Source organism: Hydra viridissima, unplaced genomic scaffold (assembly GCF_058129835.1).
Source record: "Hydra viridissima isolate aposymbiotic clone 2 unplaced genomic scaffold, HvirCarnegie_v1 scaffold_19, whole genome shotgun sequence".
In the NCBI taxonomy this organism is placed as follows: Eukaryota; Metazoa; Cnidaria; class Hydrozoa; order Anthoathecata; family Hydridae; genus Hydra; species Hydra viridissima.
Genome location: NW_028324318.1, coordinates 745,241 through 764,717, shown reverse-complemented (window position 1 = coordinate 764,717; position 19,477 = coordinate 745,241). Strand labels below are relative to the sequence as shown.

Sequence of the window (19,477 nt, the reverse complement as noted above, 5' to 3'; positions counted from 1 at the left end):
TTTCGATTTATTTTAATTGTGGTCATATATTTTGACAAACGTGTTAAGAATAGAACACATGAACACAGTTATTTCGATGGTAATAATAAAAGCGACTTTGAGGATGGTGAGAAAAGAAAAGAAAAGAAAGAAAAACAAACTAAAACTAGAAATATGGTAAGTAATAAAATTAAGGTAAGTAACAAAATAAACTAAGATGATTATTGTTGTTATGCACACTAATACAGCTTAAAATGTAACATTTTTGACTTATCAATATCTAGCGTTGCCACATCTTGATGTTGTTGCAGCCAGACAGCACCGTGGATTTCTTTCAATTAGAGGTGTAATCGTTTCTTGAAGGATATCTTCACATACGCGGATAAGACTTTGTCGCAACTCGTCTAAGGTGGTGGATGTTGACTTCTAACACAGCGTGCCATTATGCCCCAAAGATGCTCTATTGGGTTCATATCTGGACTGCAAGCCGGCCACTCCAAAACTTGAATAGTAGCATTTTGTAAGTATTCAGTAACAACATGCGCCGTATGTGGTCTAGCATTATCCTACATAAGAAAGAATCCATCTCCCATGAACGATGCAAGAGGTACCAAAAAAGGTTTTAAAATGTCTGCTTATGTATCGTTGAGAAGTCAGAACAGACGTGTTGCTCAAATGACAGTTATCATTGAGCAACACATCTGTTCATACTAACTTTATACATACTTTTCTTTTAAAAGTGAGGTTTGGTTACAGCAAAACGTGCTGCTTATGAAAAGCTGCTACAATTTGGAAACTAAAACGGAATAAAGCCTACAAATGACGTCACAATAAACATTATTATCGACTTTGTATTTGATAAATCCGGGAAATACGTAATATTTTTCAAAATAAGTCGGAATTTATAAGTGGTGCGTTAATTTTGCGGTAAAGTGCATATCATTGAGTTTAACAACGGTGCAGTGGCTACGCGCAGTCCTACTGAAATTTTTGGTGTTGGCGTAGCGTCAAGAGCAGAAAAGGTGCTTTTAGCTTGTTTCGAAAAAAAAAAAAAAGAAAAAAAAAAAAGGGAAACTAAACAAATTAAATCCTGTTTTATCTTCTCATACAGTAGCTGATGCCAAAACCAAGACAAGTGACAAGTTTAGAGGAGTTCACACAGTTTTTTTAACGATTTATCAAGAATGCTTTAAGGTAACAGAAAGTACTGTGCTATTTTATTTTCAATCTTTTCACCTTATTTTGGTGTTTGTGTTTTAAAATTTGAAGCAGTTTAACCCCTATTGTTGTGCCCACTTTACTTTTTCAAGTCTTCAAATACTTAAGAATAGTTTCTGATGAAAAAATCCTTTCAAAAATAAATTTCCATTTTTAGAAGCATCAACTTTATGAAGGAGTAGTTACAAAAGACTTTCATGAGTGCAGTTACAGAGTTTGTTCTGAGTTCCTGGATTATCCAGAATGCAAGTTGCAATACTCTTTAGAGCATCACACTCAATGAATAAGAAGTGGGAAATTCTTCTTGATTTTATTGGTGAGTGAAACAGAAATAGCATCTTTCTAAGACTTTTACCTATTTCTTTAGTTTGTTCATAGCTTTGTTTCATTTACAGTTATACTGACACAACCCCAATAAAGTAATGCTTAATTAGGTATGCTTTTCACTGGACAATCTATAGCTTCTTTGGAATGATCCCTTTAATTCGATTAAAGATATGCGATAAAATTTTTAAAAAATTACATACTCATTACATTTTGAAGCGAACCTTTTGTTTGGCTTTCTCATATAACATTTTATAGAGTTACTACTAAAGTTAACTCAGCCTCAGGTAGCAAGTCTGATTATTGAAAATAAATTATTGAAAGAGAATTTTGAGTGTTGTCCTGGGGCAAGGTTAAGGGTTAAATTAGGTTAGCAGAGCATATAATATTGAAGCAGTTAAAGTTTCAAGAAAAAGGTAAGTCATGTTTCTTCGATAGTTTACCACAACCATTTTTTAAAAGTGGTAGTTTGAAAAAGTCGACCTTTAGCCAACAAGTAAACATTTTTTTTAACTGACTTGGGAATTATATTTTTAAGTTTATTCTCCATCAATCCTGAGCTTCTAAGTTGTACGCAAATACATTTGCAGGCTTAATTTAGGTTAGGTAATATGTTAAAAAATGTAATATTTAAAAAAAATACTTTGCTTATTGTTCCAGGTCTCATTAACTTTTACCACACTCTGCGAGTTTGTGATTGGAAAAATGCAGATACAGTGTGCAAGGTATGTATGCTTTACTTTTGCTAACCTAATGCTGTGTCGATTTAGTGTCATAAATTTTTTCATTTTCCATTTGTCATTTGATATTTTGTCAGTGGATGTTTTAGGTCACTTTTTAAAATTGTTTTACCTTTTTGTCAGTAAACATTTAAAGTGTTCATTTCTTGCAATGACTAAAGTATCTGAAAAATATTTTCTTGCTACTCAGTTTAAATTCTTAACTTAATTTGCACCATCCCAATTTTTAAACTTTCAAGCTTGTTTTTTTAGACTTTGTGAGGAATTACTACTTGGGAAAGGGTCGAGGCTAATGACAAGCAAGTCCTCCTAAACTCTGCTGTTTCTTGGCGACCCTGGTGATGAATTAAAGTACTGTCATTACAACAGTTGAAAAGAACATTTAAATACAGAGGTTCTCAAAATGCTTTTTGACAGAGAAATCTGTCGGACGCTCATATACAGAGTTGATTTTCAGTTGTTCAACTTGGCCTTTGATCACATCTGCTGCCCAGCGTTAAATTTAAAAGCCTTTAAACGTTTTTTATGTTTTGGTTAATTGGGTTATTTTTGAAAGAAGCTGGGTTATTTTTGAAAAAAAGCCCAAATGTTTTAGAGTGAAATTGATGCAGTACAAGAAAGCCATGTTTTCATCGTTGAAACTTAAAGTTACCCATCGACTTGATCATTCAAATGTCCACAAGTTTTTTCGTTGAGAGGGAGGGAGCCGGGACAAATTCGTTGCAAAAAGTATCGCTTCTCGGCCTAATGGCTAAGATCAAGTGTAGTATATTTTGATTGATAGTAAAAGTTCTTTAAAAGTTTTTGATTGAGTTTTCTTATTGAGTTTAAAAAAAATTAGTTTTATTTACTTCGGTGGCTTGTTATCTGGTTCTTACATCTAGCTGTGAAGACACCCCGCGTAAGAGACTTTTTTCTTATAAACGTTCTTTCCTCCTCCGCAGAGGCGAAAAACGTAACTTTTTTCTGTAGCGAAGTCTTTGCTACAGAAACTCTTTATAAACACTTATCCAAGTGAAAAACTTAAAAGATATACAGCTCGCTGTATACTTAACTTTCTTAATTTCTTAAGCCGAATTTATTCGCAGAGTTTTCCTTCTAGGTTTCTTTTGACAAAAACCTAGAACACATTTCTTTAGCTACCCTAGCTAAATCAAAAACAACCTCATTTTTCAAAAAAAAAGTAGAAAAAAATACATAGAAATGGCAGCTCAAAAAAGCCAAACAAACGAAATTCGTAAAATAAACGAAAAGTAAACTCCAAACTCAAACAAGGAGCTAGAAGGAGCGAATGGAAAATTCACAAATGCTGAAAATACCCTAACTCAGCCACATTCTACAGACCGAGTAGATATTAAAATTACTGACCCGAAACTCCTAAAGGAGGTCACAAACACAACAAAAGGCGGGTCAGCGTTTTCCTTTGCAGATGCTTTAAAGAGAAACCACCACCCCAACACAATACTCCCTACACCAACCAACCAAATTACAACAGACAAAAAGGCGATGAAAGAGGAAATTCATGCCAGAATTTTACAAACAGCAACTTACACGCCCGACCAAACACCACAGGGCATCGAGAAAAAAGTAAACGAAATACAAGCCGCTATACAAAAAGTAATTGGCCCGGGGGGTATAATATCCATCCAATATACAGGAAAGGGCCAATACACTATTGAGCTAAAATCGAAAGAACTAGTTCAACAGATTGCGATGAAAGGCCTGCACTTTCCAGGAGATCCTCAAAACGCTCCCCTCAGGCCAAGAAGAAACCCTCTGTTATTGATAACCCTAAAAACTGACGCATCAACGCTAAACCAGGAAATTTATGACGCGCTTTATAAATACGGGAAAATTGTAAATATAAATTACGGCTACTACAATAACAGCAACCAAATACGAGACGGGAGAAGACTGATCCACATGATACCGACCGTAGACGTAGACAAGATACCACCAACCGTAATGATAGACAACAGACTACATCACTTGTATTTCAGAGGGAAAACGGTACCGAAAAGACAAACAACGCAAGACACACAAAAACTACTAGAAGACCTTGTGATCTCCGACTCTGACGCAGACGAAATGTCACAAGACGAGGACGAAAAAGAAGAAACAGTGACAACACAAAAACAAAACGAGAATACACCAACAGACACACAAAACACCGAGACGAAAATGAGAAAAACAGAGACACCAAAACCAGCACCCAGGCCCCAAACAGCCAAAATACAAGAACAGAAAACAAAAACACAAACGGCACCGACATCGGAATCACAGGAAAGTACGAACGAAACAGAAACAAACACTGAACCTGCACCCACAAACAGCACCGACGACACAGGACCACCACAAAAATCGACACCAACTCCTACACCGATGGACACAGAACTCACAATAGCGGACTCTAAAACAGAAACCCAACAAAAACCACCGAAAAGAAAAAGTGTGACTACACCGACAAAGGAAACAAAACTAAACGACATAAAAACAAAAAGAAAACCAAATAATACGCGTCTTTAAAACCAATGACCAAACAAAACAATATGAAAATGACTATAATATTAAAGACAATGAATGCTGCAGGTATGCGAAATCTCCAGAGGAGAAGGGAGATTTTGCATAACATACAGCATTCAGACCAAAATATAACACTAATACAAGAAACCCACATTACGCCAGACTTGTATAGACAAACAGCTACGCTATGCACAGGCACCATACTATTCAGCCCCGGAAAACAAAACACCGACGGAACACTCATACACATAAAAGACCCTACAATCAAACCGACAAACACCGTAAACGACGTACAAGGTAAATACCAAATCACAGACATACACATTGACAAACTAGACATTACTATGATAAACGTATACGCACCATCAGGAAACACCACACAACACCAATACAAACGAAAAGAATTCTGGGAAAACCTAAAGAACATACTATGCACGCCCAGAATTCGAGACAGACATTACATACTGGCGGGTGACTTTAACGTAACACTTTCAGACAAAGACAGACGTTCACCAGCAATACAAAAATACAGATGCATTTCACAACACGCACTACAAGACCTCATTTACACTTTAGACGTAGAAGACATTTACCGCACACTCCACCCAAACGAACAACAATACACACACTATCACAGCCAGACAAAGACGAGAACAAGAATAGACAGAATCTACACAAGCAAGACTCTAAGACAATACATCACAAATGCAGAACACCAACCCACCACACTTTCGGACCATTATAACGCACCGACAATCACCATAAACGTACAGCCCCAACCGAGAGGAAGGGGATACTGGATACTGAACAACACCCTACTAAACGACAAGACATACATAGACCTCATGACAAAACAAATAACCACTCAAACAGAAAAACACCCAGACTTTAGACAACTACCAGAATGGTGGGAAAACACAAAAAAACAGATAAAAGAAACGACACTGAAATACGCACACAAACGACACAAACAGAACAAAACACAAGAACTGAGACTAACGAGAAAACTGAGAAACACACTGAGAAAGGAGGAACGGAAACATCTAGACAACACCATGAGCACGAACATTAGACACAAACTCGAACATATACAGAGACGAAAAGAAGAAGCCGCACGAATACGAACAAAACAGATACGAAACAAAGACGGGGAACGACCGACAAACTATTTTTGCAACTTAGAAAAACAAAGACAGGCACATCACGAAATAACGGAACTGAGAGACAAACAAGGACAATTACAGCAAGACCCCGAACAGATACTAAACGTTATGACAGACTTTTACGAATCACTGTACACCAAAGAAGAACTAAACACACAGGCACAGATAGAAATACTAACCGAAACGAAGACCCCCCGACTAACGGAAACACAAAGACAATTATGCGACGAAGACTATACAGAACAAGAAATCACAACAGCACTACAAAACATGAAAAACGAAAAGACACCAGGCACAGACGGACTGACAGCGGAGTTCTATAAAAAATTCTGGCCGCTGTTGACAAAACACTTTACAAAAATGACAAACGCAGTACTGGACCGATCGTACCTAACACAATCACAAAGAGACGCTTTAATCACATGCATTTACAAAAAAGGAGACAGAACAGACATAACAAACTGGCGACCTATCTCCCTACTGAACATAGATTACAAAATCATCACAAAGACAATCACAAACAGAATAAAAAATACATTACCAAACATCATCAGCAAATACCAGACCGCATGCATCCCACACAGACAAATACACATGAACCTACTATACACCAGAGACGTCATAAAAATAGCACACACAGAAAACATGAAAAACACAGCCATCATTTCCATCGACCAAATAAAAGCCTTTGACCGAGTAGACTGGACGTATTTATTCAAAACGCTGACAAAATACAACTACGGACCCAAGACTATACGAAACATAAAAACACTATACACAAACATATCCACAAAAATAAAAACAAACGGACACATATCACGACCGTTTTACCCGACAAGAGGGGTAAGACAAGGATGCCCTCTATCCATGACACTTTACATACTACAGGCAGACATACTAATACAAAACATAACACAAAACAAACACATAAAAGGTATAAAGACAAACTACAACGAAACAAAGGTAACAGCTTACGCAGACGACACACTGTTTTACATCACGAAACTGAAATCCCTACAGAACCTAGACAAAACCCTCCACAGATTCGAAACTGCTACCGGACAAAAACTGAACAGAGACAAATGCCAAGGACTGTGGATAGGGAGAAACAAAGACAAAAAAACTGGACCGCTTGGCTTCGACTGGACAGAAAACAAAATACGCACACTAGGCCTGACTTTCCCCAATGACGGAACAGACGCAATAACAGAAAACTGGAACAGATGCACACACACATTCAAAAAACAAATACAAGACTGGAAGAGACAAAACCTGAGTATTAAGGGGAAAATCACAGTGGTGAACACCTTAATACTCAGCAAACTATGGCACACTCTACAAATACTACCGACACCAAACAAAAAACAGGTTGACAAGACCATGACACCTATATACGACTTTATATGGAACAACGCGAAAACAAGAATCAACAAAACACAACTACATCAGACAATACGCAACGGAGGACAAAACCTGATAGACATAAACACAAAAGCACAGACACTACAAACAAAATGGACGATCAAAATACTCACACACAATACACACATGCCATGGACAGACACAGCAATACATTTTTTAAACAGATACCGGAACGCAAGACAAAACAAATACACGCTATACACAGCCACCACACCCAACGAAAAACCCCCTATACCAAAAACATACAGAGACTTAATACACAACTGGGAGACATTTACCAAAGACATAAAAGTACAAGACGACACACTTGAAGCCATACTGAACCAACCGCTATACTATAACCCCCTACTGCCAACAAAACCCACTACAGAAAACCCGCTCCCCCCCCTACCGAGACCTACAAAACACACAAAAACGCAAGACATACAAATAATAGCTGACTTATGCAACTTATCGACACCAGGACTACTCACAGCAGACAAACTAGAAATACCACACAAAACATTAACAGAAATAACAAAACGGATACCGACCATATGGATGCACAAACTGAACACGGAAACACCAAATTACACATATCGCAAATACATCCCATCCATCCACATAGAAAACAAAAACAGAAAACTGACACAGATAACGAACAAACAAATCTACAACAAAATACTGACATCAAAAATGACACCCCCCGACAGACACAAAAAATGGAACAGGAAACTCCCACCCGGACAAACGCCTATAACAAAACGAGACTGGGACAGAAGATTTCAAAAACTACAAGACAGAAACCTATATAACAAGGCCAACGAAATACAATACAAATACATACACAGAAAACTCCCATCACTCAACACTATGCACAAATGGAACAAAAACATAGACAAAACATGTAAACGATGCGACAAAAACGAAACGGAAACATTGCAACACTGGTTCTACTACTGCCCAGACACACAGAAAATATGCATACAAATCATAAACACACTAAACACCATATACCCTAACGACAAATACAGCAATACCCTAAAATTCTTTCTTATGGGTATTGCAACCGCACAAGACAGAAGTATAGGCGACACATGCATAGACACTTTTTACGAAACAATACAACACACACGAAACGCACTGATTTTCGAAAACAAAAAACTAAACGCTCCACTGCACTTTAACACGCTACTAATAAAGAGACTGAGAACAGAAATAAAGACAGAAAACAAAAATCAAAACACTTACAAAACCGCTATTAAAATTTGCGACGAAAACATCAAAAAACCTTACAAAAACACAACAACACAAAACAAAACAACCCTCAACAAATAATAGCCGTAATATATAAAATGTAAATATGTATAAAATGTAAATAAAAAAAAAAAAAAAAAAAAAAAAAAAAAAAAAAAAAAAAAAAATATTATATAGAAAAAAAAAACAAAATAAAAAATATTATATAGAAAAAAAAACAAAATAAACAATATTATATAGAAAAAAACAAAATAAAAATTTATATACGATTGTAAATAAATATATCACGAAATTGTAAATATGTAGATTATACCGTCCACAGCTGCCCATGGCTGATGCGACGTAAAAGGAAATAAAAAAAAAAAAAAAGATCAAGTGTAGTATCTGTTCTTATCAGTTTAATATCTGGTACGCCGGCATAGTCCGGCTCATATATTAATCTGATTTTTGGCATTTGGTCAAGGGATCGTAGGTTTACCTCGCCCTGACCGCGGGTTGCCTCGGCGTTGCACTACTGCTGAGCGCGGCCCATACTATAGAGAAGGAAAAAAAAAAAAAAAGCAAACAAACGGGACGATGCGGTGTGCAATCGAAAACCCACAATTGAGAAGATTGGGGCACGTCCGAGGCTGCCCACACAACGGGAAAAGCATACTTACCTGACGGGGAAGTAAACCTGATCAACATGGGGCTTCTTCCAGGGTGAGGCTCTTGCATTGCACTTCGCCTGGGCTGACCCCTGCGATTACCGCTAACGTCGGTAACTCGACCGTACAATTTCTGGTAGTGGGGGCCTGCGTTCGCGCTCGCCCCCTCCTCTAACGACTTAAAAAAAAAACCTCTCCTCTCACCCCTAAGAGTCTACTGCATATTTTGAGAGGCGCATACAAAGTCTGCTATAAGTGCAAATAAATTTTATTTATTTCAAAAGTTGTTGTTTTTTTTTTTGTTTTTTTTTTTTTGTATAAAATCAATAAAAATCTAAGAATCGCAAAGAGGCAACCAAATAAGCATAGGAGCGACGAGAATCGTTTCAACGTGACAACCAGCAAGCGTGATCGACCGGTTACAATCCCGGAAATCACTCGACGGCGGAACAAAATGTGACAGTCACAACAGTGAAAACGAGTCGCTGTAATAAAAAACAATGACGATAATAATAGTTAAAATAACAAACAGTAGCAATAAGAAAATCGATATCAATAGTGACAACGAAAATAATGACAACGATGAAGATAACAATAACGACAATAACAAAAATTAACGATAGCATCGATAAACTAACGATAATGGGAATACTGACAATAGCAACGACCACAAAAAAATAAGCATTAGCAGTAACGATCTAACAGTAACAATAGTAACAACAACAGCAGCAGCAGCAACAATAACAACAATTGTCAACCATTTATGCATACCGCATATTGGATTCTGGTGCGGTGAAATGCATTCTTTTACTACCGTTCATTATTTTCATGAAAACAGCTCTGATTCCTACGTGTTGATCTTAGAAAGAAACGACAACGACCGAAACATTTTGGCAAGTTGACACGTCAATACGCAACGTTGCCAGAGATACGTAACGACGATTGACGAATCTTATAAATTTTTGCTCTTCAAAGCTAGTTTTGCAGTCTTTTCGTCATTTCGACAAAACTAGGGAACATCGACATCGTGCAACTTTAGACTTGCGAGGGTTTCTTTCATGGCCGCCGAGAGGACGGGGAAGATTCCCGGGTATCCCCGTGTATCTACAAACGACATTTTAAAAATCATTTTTTAAAAGATTTAAATAGTTTTGACTTTTAAAAGATTTCATTCACTTTCGTTTTTAATTTTTAATGACTAGAGCACACTTCTATTGGTCCTGGGTATGTAATTGATCACAACGAGGGCCCCTTAAGAAAACTTCCCCTGGGCCCGAAATTTCTCTCGGTGACTATGGTGGCTATAGTCCCTTTAACCGTTGCCCTTGTTGTTCAGCATCAAAACTAGCTTTCTGGCTCTTGTGCGAGGAAAAAGAGCGCCATTTTCTTTCCCTCAGAGATGCGGAGACGGAAGAAGCGCCCTCACACACCTTTCGACCAGTCGCTCCCCTTTCGATCGACACCACCCAGGCAGGCACGCGTTTATGCATATTCTTTTGCAGGGGATGAGTTCTGTGTATCTTAGAGTCAACTGAAAAAGCAGATTTTGTAAAGAAAAGGGAGTCCCCTTTGGCGACTTTTTTTTTTTTTTTTTTCGTAAACGGTTGCAAAAGCCTACGGCACCAGGAGTTCCCAGGCGGTCACCCATCCAAGTACTACCCTGGCCCGACGATGCTTAACTTCCGTGATCGGACGAGAACGGGTGTATTCACCGTGGTATGGTCGTAGGCAACAGTTTACGGGTTTAATTCAAAATTTAAAGTTTCTAACGCCTTAACAATAATTTTTAACAGATGTGTGGCTATGAAAATAGCCTTTTGTGTTGTTTATACCGCCGTTTACTGGGCTGCTGGCTTTGGAACCTTCTCGTTCTTTTTGGGAAGCAACACAGCTTGAATGTTTGGCAACACACCGCCGCTCGCAATTGTAACACCTGACAACAACTTGTTTAACTCTTCGTCGTTGCGAACAGCTAGCTGTAAGTGACGAGGAATGATCCTGGCTTTTTTGTTATCGCGTGCAGCATTACCAGCTAACTCTAAGATTTCGGCGGAGAGGTATTCCAAAACTGCAGCTAAGTAGACCGGTGCGCCTGAACCGATGCGATTGGCGTAATGTCCTTTGCGCAAAAATCGGTGAACGCGACCAACAGGAAACTGAAGACCCGCTCTGAAAGATCGAGTTTTTGCCTTGGCCTTAGCTTTTCCTCCTTTTCCACGTCCTGACATTTTATTTTCTAACACAAGCAGAGACAGACAGACAGACGGACCAGAGATCTCGTGCGCCTTTTTTTTATTTTAAACAGCAAAAAGTTTGCTATTCTTATCAAAATAGAGTGGTCTCAAAGTCAACCTTTTTTTAACCAATAGTAAAAAAGAAATAAACGATGCTCAAACAACTTAATCTTTTAAGAACCAATAGAAGTGCATATGACGCAAGAGTTTTCAAGTTGGAGGCTACAACTTTATCTTAAATTAAATCCAGTTGCAATGCAATGAAAACAAACGAAAAGAATTTTTACTGTTAGGCCCGTCGAAATGTCAGACGCACCAAAAACCGGAGGAAAACAAGCGCCAAAGGTGGCGAAAAAAGGCGAGAAGCGCGCCGGTAAGAAAGGTGGTAAAATCGCTGGAACTGGTGACAAGAAGCGCAAGAGAAAGAGACGAGAGTCTTATGCCATTTACATTTACAACGTCCTGAAGCAAGTTCACCCTGATGTCGGTGTTTCTTCTAAAGCAATGAGCATCATGAATTCTTTCGTGAACGACATTTTCGAAAGAATTGCTTCTGAAGCTTCGCGGCTCGCCCTTCAAAATAAGAAATCTACGATCTCTTCGCGTGAAATTCAAACCGCCGTGCGCCTTTTACTTCCCGGTGAACTTGCTAAACACGCTGTGAGCGAAGGCACCAAGGCTGTTACCAAGTACACCAGCAGTAAGTAAATCAAAATCCGCTCAAACGGCTATTTTTATAGCCACACATCTTTTAAAAACATTAGACGCATTAACGAAATAGGTTCAAATGAAAATGTCTGTTGCAATCGCTATATTTAATTTTGCAAACAATGCCAAGTGCAGAATAACTAAACTAGCTGCTAAAATAAAACACTTAAACTGCTGCATCCGTCCTAGGCTATGAACAACTTAAAACCTTTTTTTTTCTTCTTCAAAATTGCTCTCAAACTCCCCTTTTCTAGAATATACATCGACCTAAAAAGCACGGAACAGTTACCGGTGAGGTTACTGTGACTTTCAAACTCAATTAGTGTAGTTGTTACTACCTGGCAAAGTCCTAAATGCCGCGCAACGTTTTAAAGAAATGTGTGCCTATGAAAATAGCCGTTTGATGAAGGATTGAGCAGTACAGGTTATTTCTTGTCCACTTTTGCGGTGGCACTCTTTGCAGCGACTTTCTTCTTAGGTGCTGTTTCAGCTTTCTTTACCGCGGGTTTTTTAGCAACCGGTAGCTTGGCGCTCTTTTTCACTGGAGCGCATGAAATAGCACCAGCGCGACTAATCTCAGTGAGAGCAGTTCTACTTTTGAAAGTATATGAGCAACGCTGGCTTCTAAAAATCCATTAGTCGATTGTCGCTATACCTATGCTGCCACGCAAACTCAATAGTGGTGGGGATCACAAACACGCAAGATAGTACGACTGCAAGAATATTTAATGCGTTGGCAAAGTGTTCAAAGTATTCAAACGTTGTCAGCAAAGTTGTTACATCAACGGGTAAAGAAAACTGACGTTCTGTAAAGCTATCAAAATGTATCAAGGTGTAGAAAAAGTCTAATTAAAACAGTTAATAGTACCGCTGTCATTTTGTAGATGATTTTTTATGGATTATGTTAGTTATGGAAAAATAATTGGTGCATGAAAGGGTCAATGGGATAGTTACGAAACTACAAATGTTCTAAATGTTTGTAAGAAAATAAGACCGAGGAAGTAGACACAATGTAATATCGTCAGTACAAATCATAATCTGATCACAATCGGAAAAAAAAAGAAGAAGAATACAGTTTTGTTTGTAAACTTTTTTTTAATGACTCATAAAAAGGCTTGGGTACTAGTGATAACCCACAAGCTCTAAAATATCTAAAAAGATGCAGTGTCTTCCGACCAGAGTTTCGGCACGGAAAAAACACATACTACAATTTAGTCACTGTGTATTAAGGTATTGCATCGAGAATTATAGTGAATAGTGAAAACAGTTATTTTTATAACTATCTGGCTTACTTTGTTACTTGGCGTGTGGATATTTAGTTTTTGGCTTACTTATTTGGTTGGCTAATTTACTTTATGGCTTCTGCAAGTATGGAAGTTGATATCGAAAAGACTCTTATCAAACCTCCCATCAGCTACGCAAGTGCTGTTGGTTCAAACGCTGTTTCTTCTCAACCCAAACTAAACAAGGTTAATCTTGGTGTTTTCAACACAAGAACTTCGTACAACGAAAATGCATCAGTTCTTGTTTGTTGCTATGGAGACCTTAACTGCAACATCCAAGATTTTATCATAGCTTTAAAAGCCAAAAACCTTCTCTCTTCTGTGTGGGGTATTACAAGGCACTTCTCACACCGCCAATTTGAGTTTGCCCTACACTGTAGTAATGATCTTACATATTTTCTTACAAGTGAAATTGTCATCAAAGGAGTTTCTCTTAAGTTCAAGCAGAAATACATCCCAAAGGTCCATGTATTGGTACAAAACATACCAATTGGAATCCTTAGGAACGGCTGCACGAGCGCTTTGTCTGCATTAGCAACTCACCTCGCAAAAGGAAGAGGAAATGTCGACTCCTTTTACTATCAAAAAGTTAAGGTGGAGGGCGAGGAAATATGCACCGGAAATGTCATAATAATTATATCAAATTGGAATAATCCAAACATAAACCCCTTGCCCAGATATGAGAACGTGGACGGTTTGACCCTGCGATATAAACACAGAGGTCAACCAGAAATGAAAACAACATCGGAATACATTGAAAAGACAAATGATACAAAAGTTTCCACCCCACCAACTCTCGAAATTCAACAAGTTCCAACAAAACGGGTGGAAGCCGAAGTTCCAGTCATTCCTCCCCCTGCAGAGGCGGAATCCGAAAATGCTGAAACCAGTGATTTCCGACCTTCCTTCACGCGAAAGCGGCAGAGAGGAAGAAGGGAAAAGACGAACCCAAAGAAATCTATTCAAAGAAATACAACTCTACCTGCAGTAATTGACAGTGACATTGATTTTAATATTGAGGACGAGTCCAAAATTGCTAACTTTAAAAATCAAACCAGCGTTACAGATCAAAATGTCGAAGAAGATGCTGACCTGAGTTTTGACGAAGAGGATATCACCACTTCAAGATGTGTGGAAGAAACTCAGTGAGTCCTTTTCTTTTTCTACTCCTTTTACTATTTTTTTAACTCATGATCTTAATCTGCTATATCCTTTCTTCTCTTCTAAGTATTTTTTATCAGCTTTAGTTATGCCTTTCCAAAAAATGAGTAATATTTTAAAACTTTGTTTAAAATGTCATATGAACTTTTCTTCATTTTACATCAATTTTGTTATTTGCCAAAAGTGCTTAAGCGAACTCGCGAAAAACGCAAACTGGTCCTCTCCTCCATGGCGCTTAATATTTTAACATGCAACATACGCGGGTTGAACAACCCGACAAAACGCACCAATTTTTTCGGGTTTCTCCAAAATTCCTCCTATGATCTTATCCTCCTTCAGGAAACGGGCTCCGGACCCACCACAGCAAAACAGTGGAGTGACGAATGGTCGGGTGCGTCCATCTGGAACTCGGGTCCCAGCAGCTCGAGTTGTGGGGTGGCTATCCTCTGCAAGTCCAATATTCAACTAAACGAACTAAAAAGGGATAACCATGGTAGAATATTAAGCGCCATAATTTGCTTTGAAAAACACGACATGCATATCATCAACGTATACGCACCGAACATCCCAAGCGACCGCTACGATTTTTTTGACGGACTGCATGACTATTCACAAAACACAGGACTCCCCATCATATTAGCAGGCGACTTTAATATGGTGGAAAACGTTACGCTAGACACACAAGACTCAAACTATGCAAACTATCACACCACCGGAACAGTACAACTAGACAAATTCAAAAACCGCTACAAACTAACAGACGTATGGCGCGCGAAACACAAGGACAAACGGGCTTACACTTGGACAAACAATAACGTCAAATGCAGACTGGACAGAATTTACTGCCGACATGACGACGCGACAAGAGCGACGCGCACAGACATATTGACAAACACTTTCTCCGATCACGACTTCATGACAACCACGCTCCATTTTAAAACGATAAGGAGAGGACCAGGGTACTGGAAGCTAAATTGTTCCCTTATTGAAATCGAGGAAGTCAAACAAAACATCAAAACTCTAATTCGCGACCTGCGCGCAAAGAAATCATCCTACTCTTCCACTCTGAGTTGGTGGGATGATTTCAAAGCGCTTATTGCGGCGGAACTGCAAAAGAACGCAGCGCAAGCAGGCCAAACCAAAATACGCGAAATCAGGCGCCTTCAACATCACCTTCACCACCTAGAAAAAAATATTTTGGCGAACGCGGATGATATCAGCGACACGCGAGAAAAACTTTTTGATTTGCAGTTCCCTGGCGTAAGCGTGCGCACAAAACAGAAACTGCTAGAAGAGGGCGAAAGGCCGTCAAATTTCCTTGTCAATCTTGAGAAGTCGCAGCAAAAACGTAAGACCATATCCGAAATACGCAAAAGCGACGGATCATTGACAAGTGAGCCTGGTGAAATTCTACACTCCCTCAAAACCTATTATCAAAACCTGTTCACGAAAACAGAACTCTGTAAAAACAGTCAAGACTACGTTCTGGCCCATATCAAGAACGCTCTAAGCGCTGAGGAGAACCAACTACTCAACGAGCGCCTAACAAAACAAGAGCTAAAGGCGGCGCTGAACAGGTTTGAAAACGGAAAGTCACCAGGCTATGACGGTCTTCCGGCCGAGTTCTATAAAACCTTCTGGCAGGATCTGGAAGACGATTTCGAAGAGCTCGCCAACCATATTTTATTCACAGAAAAACAAACCACACCATCCATGAGAAAATCCATCATATCGCTCATTCCAAAACAAGGTGACTTAACAGACCAGAAAAACTGGCGCCCCATTTCCCTCCTTGGCGCGGACTATAAGATAATAACAAAAGCTCTCGCGCTAAGGCTGTCAAAAGTGATGGGAAAAATCATAGAGCCAAACCAAACGTGCGGCATCCCGGGAAGAAACATCTTTTCAAACTTACACCTAGTCCGGGATTTAATAGAATACGCTGAGCTTAAACAAACTCCATGTTTCATCTTGTCCATCGACCAAGAAAAGGCTTTTGATAAAGTCGATCGCTCCTTTCTTATCAAAATTCTAGAAAAATACAATTTAGGCAAGAACTTCATCTCGTTCATAACCACTCTTTACTCTAACGTCTCAGCATCTATCATCAATGGCGGATTCTTATCACCTTTCTTCCATACAGAGCGCGGTGTCAGGCAGGGCGATCCGCTGTCGCTGCTGTTATACGTTTTCGTCGCGGAAACGCTAGCTCTGCTGGTCAGAGCGGATGACGGCATCGAGGGCTACCCTTTGCCTGGCACATCAAAACCTTTAAAAATCCAGCAGTATGCCGACGACTCTCTTCTTTTCGCCAGAAACGGCAAGTCTGTTCAAAATTTCTTCCGGAAGGTAAGTATCTTTCAAAAAGCCAGCGGTTCTATTATAAACGCTTCTAAAACGAGAGGTTTGGCTCTGGGCGGTTTCGAACCCGTTTCCGACGCTAGTCTAAAAGACATAGCTTGGACGAACGGGAACGGAATGAAAATTCTGGGAGTCACCTTTCATGCAAAACTATCGCAAACCATAAACTCAAACTGGACAACAACACTAAACAAGGTTGAAAAAACTTTAAACTTTCTGAGACTCCGCCTGGTATCATTGAGAGGAAAAGCCTTGCTTTATAATGCTTTGGGTCTGTCGAAGGTATGGTTTTTGGCAAACACACTCCCCATGCCTAAATGGGTTGAGACACGCCTACACGCCACCATCTTTGACAACCTTTGGCAAAAACAAAATTACAACCCTGTTAAAAGAAGCACTCTTTTCCTCCCTACCAAAAGCGGAGGTCTTGGTATTCTCTCACCAAAAGACCAATGTCTCGCGCTACACCTAAAAACTCTGTTTCAACTGAGACAGAGATGCGCTGGAGACACACATGACTGCCATCATCTCTATAAATACTGGTTGGCGAGCTCTTTGACAAAATTCACACACATACACCCTGACTGGACCTTTCTCAGACAAAACGACTTTCCAAAACACTGGGACGACAAAACGCCACAATACTACAAAACAACAGTACAATACTTGACCGAACACCCATTCATATTTGACATAACTAACAAAACATGCAAATCCATATACACACAAATAACAAAAAACAAAAAGACGGTTGTGACTGCAGAACGCTACTGGACTGGAGTGACGAAAACAAAACTGCCCTTTACATTAATTTGGAAAAGGAACTTTACTTCGCATGCACACGGAACGACCCAAAACATACTTTACAGATTCTTACACAACAGTCTACCGACAGCGACTTTACTAACGAGAAACTCACGACAAAAATCATTCAAAAACAAAAACTGCACAACATGCGGGCGCGTAGAAGACGCGATTCACATCTTCACCCTTTGTCCTCCCTCGGTTGAAATTTGGGAATATTTCAAACACATTTACAAATCCTTCGTGCCGAGCAGAATAATAAAACCGGCAAATTCTATTTTTCTTCTCGACATTGCGCATTTGTCGGAGAGGCACCCGGTGTCGCGTTTGCTTCTGACGCTCACTCAGATCATAATGGGTGAGATATGGAGCGGACGCTGCCACGCGGTGCTAAGAAAAGGAAAAGTAGATTCACAAAATATTATCCGAAAAATCGTTAATAAAATTAAAGATTTAATAAAGAGAAAGTATGACCATCACGCAGAAAGAAACACCTTAAACATCTTTTGTGATCATTTCTGTCATATGGACATTCTATGTTCCCTTAAAGATGGAAAATTTAAAATCAACATTTAAAATCTCTCAAACGGTAAAATTTAAAACATAAACGCCGTTCAAAAAATCTCTTTAATAAATCCTTTTGACCATATGATCTTATACTAAATCTAACTTAAACCAATATGATATGAGAAATCATATCATATTACTTTATCTATACCTCTTTCTATTCTCTAAAAACTATTTAACATCTCAAACACCATGTCCTTATTTTTGCTACTTTTCTCTCTTTCCCCAATCCTTTCTTTCTCTATATTTTCCTTCTAAAGAAAAAAAAAAAAAAAAAAAAAAAAAAAAAAAACATAACCAATTTCCACTCCTCCACCAGACGGAAATATTTATTATCAAAAAACGAAAAACTTTGTACAAATAACATTGTAAATAATATTTATGTATATATAAAACGGTAAAAAAATGTAAATAATTATATATTGTAAATATATCAAGAAAAAAAAAAAAAAAAAAAAAAAAAAAAAATGCATCAAATACTTGCCAATCGCGTTTCGTTCATTTCGGGGTTTCGGGAAGGGGAATGATAAAAAAAAAAAAAAGAAAGAACTCGCAACTGAGCGTCCGCGGTGCACCCATCTTACTAGGCTGCGCGAGTAAGCAGAAACCGTTACTATGCTCTTAGCTAAACCAATGATATTTATACTAACTAGATGTAAAACTTCAAATAAATTCCGTAAGAAAAAGTGAAGCAAGTTTTTTAAGTTTTTAAAGCCGGTAGCCGCTTTATTTAAACTGACAATAATTCGTTTGTTTTAATCGATGTTTTTATGATTCTGGCTGGCAAAAAAAAACTTGCTTGGCAAAAAAATATGCTTCACTGCGAAAGCGCGAGTTAAATATCTAGTTAATATACACCTAACCGCAAAATTAACGCACCACATACATTTCGATTTATTTTAATTGTGGTCATATATTTTGACAAACGTGTTAAGAATAGAACACATGAACACAGTTATTTCGATGGTAATAATAAAAGCGACTTTGAGGATGGTGAGAAAAGAAAAGAAAAGAAAGAAAAACAAACTAAAACTAGAAATATGGTAAGTAATAAAATTAAGGTAAGTAACAAAATAAACTAAGATGATTATTGTTGTTATGCACACT

General features: G+C 38.5%; 1 protein-coding gene, 1 long non-coding RNA gene, 2 other non-coding genes and 3 pseudogenes across 9 annotated transcripts in view; 6 read left to right on the top strand and 1 right to left on the bottom strand.

The window, feature by feature from the left end:
- Positions 1-884: 884 nt before the first annotated feature.
- On the top strand, positions 885-3,023 carry LOC149876544 (uncharacterized). Of its 2 annotated transcripts, XR_016448656.1 has the most exons (5): positions 885-1,001; positions 1,091-1,173; positions 1,355-1,513; positions 2,182-2,246; positions 2,514-3,023. It is a non-coding gene; the product is annotated as an uncharacterized LOC149876544 (long non-coding RNA). The 2 variants fall into 2 exon arrangements; XR_016448655.1 differs by having other exon boundaries at positions 945-1,173.
- LOC149876543 (U2 spliceosomal RNA) lies at positions 2,993-3,162 on the top strand (annotated as a pseudogene).
- A 5,752-nt stretch (positions 3,163-8,914) lies between these two features.
- On the top strand, positions 8,915-9,142 carry LOC149876542 (U2 spliceosomal RNA; annotated as a pseudogene).
- A 114-nt stretch (positions 9,143-9,256) lies between these two features.
- On the top strand, positions 9,257-9,420 carry LOC149876541 (U1 spliceosomal RNA). Its single transcript, XR_016448682.1, has one exon. It is a non-coding gene; the product is annotated as a U1 spliceosomal RNA (small nuclear RNA).
- A 1,443-nt stretch (positions 9,421-10,863) lies between these two features.
- On the bottom strand, positions 10,864-10,982 carry LOC149876540 (5S ribosomal RNA). The gene has a single exon (XR_016448684.1). It is a non-coding gene; the product is annotated as a 5S ribosomal RNA (ribosomal RNA).
- Positions 10,983-11,789: 807 nt separating this feature from the next.
- On the top strand, positions 11,790-12,194 carry LOC149876539 (late histone H2B.L4 pseudogene; annotated as a pseudogene).
- Positions 12,195-13,382: 1,188 nt separating this feature from the next.
- LOC145186803 (zinc finger MYM-type protein 1-like) overlaps positions 13,383-19,477 on the top strand; it is a 94,817-nt gene continuing 88,722 nt past the window's right edge. For 4 of the 5 annotated variants that reach the window (XR_016448607.1, XM_090075161.1, XM_090075163.1 and 1 more), the window contains exon 1: positions 13,383-13,424. The gene's annotated coding sequence lies outside the window, so the exon portion shown is untranslated. The remainder of the gene's footprint in view (positions 13,425-19,477) is intronic. The other variant, XM_090075165.1, reaches the window with a different exon arrangement.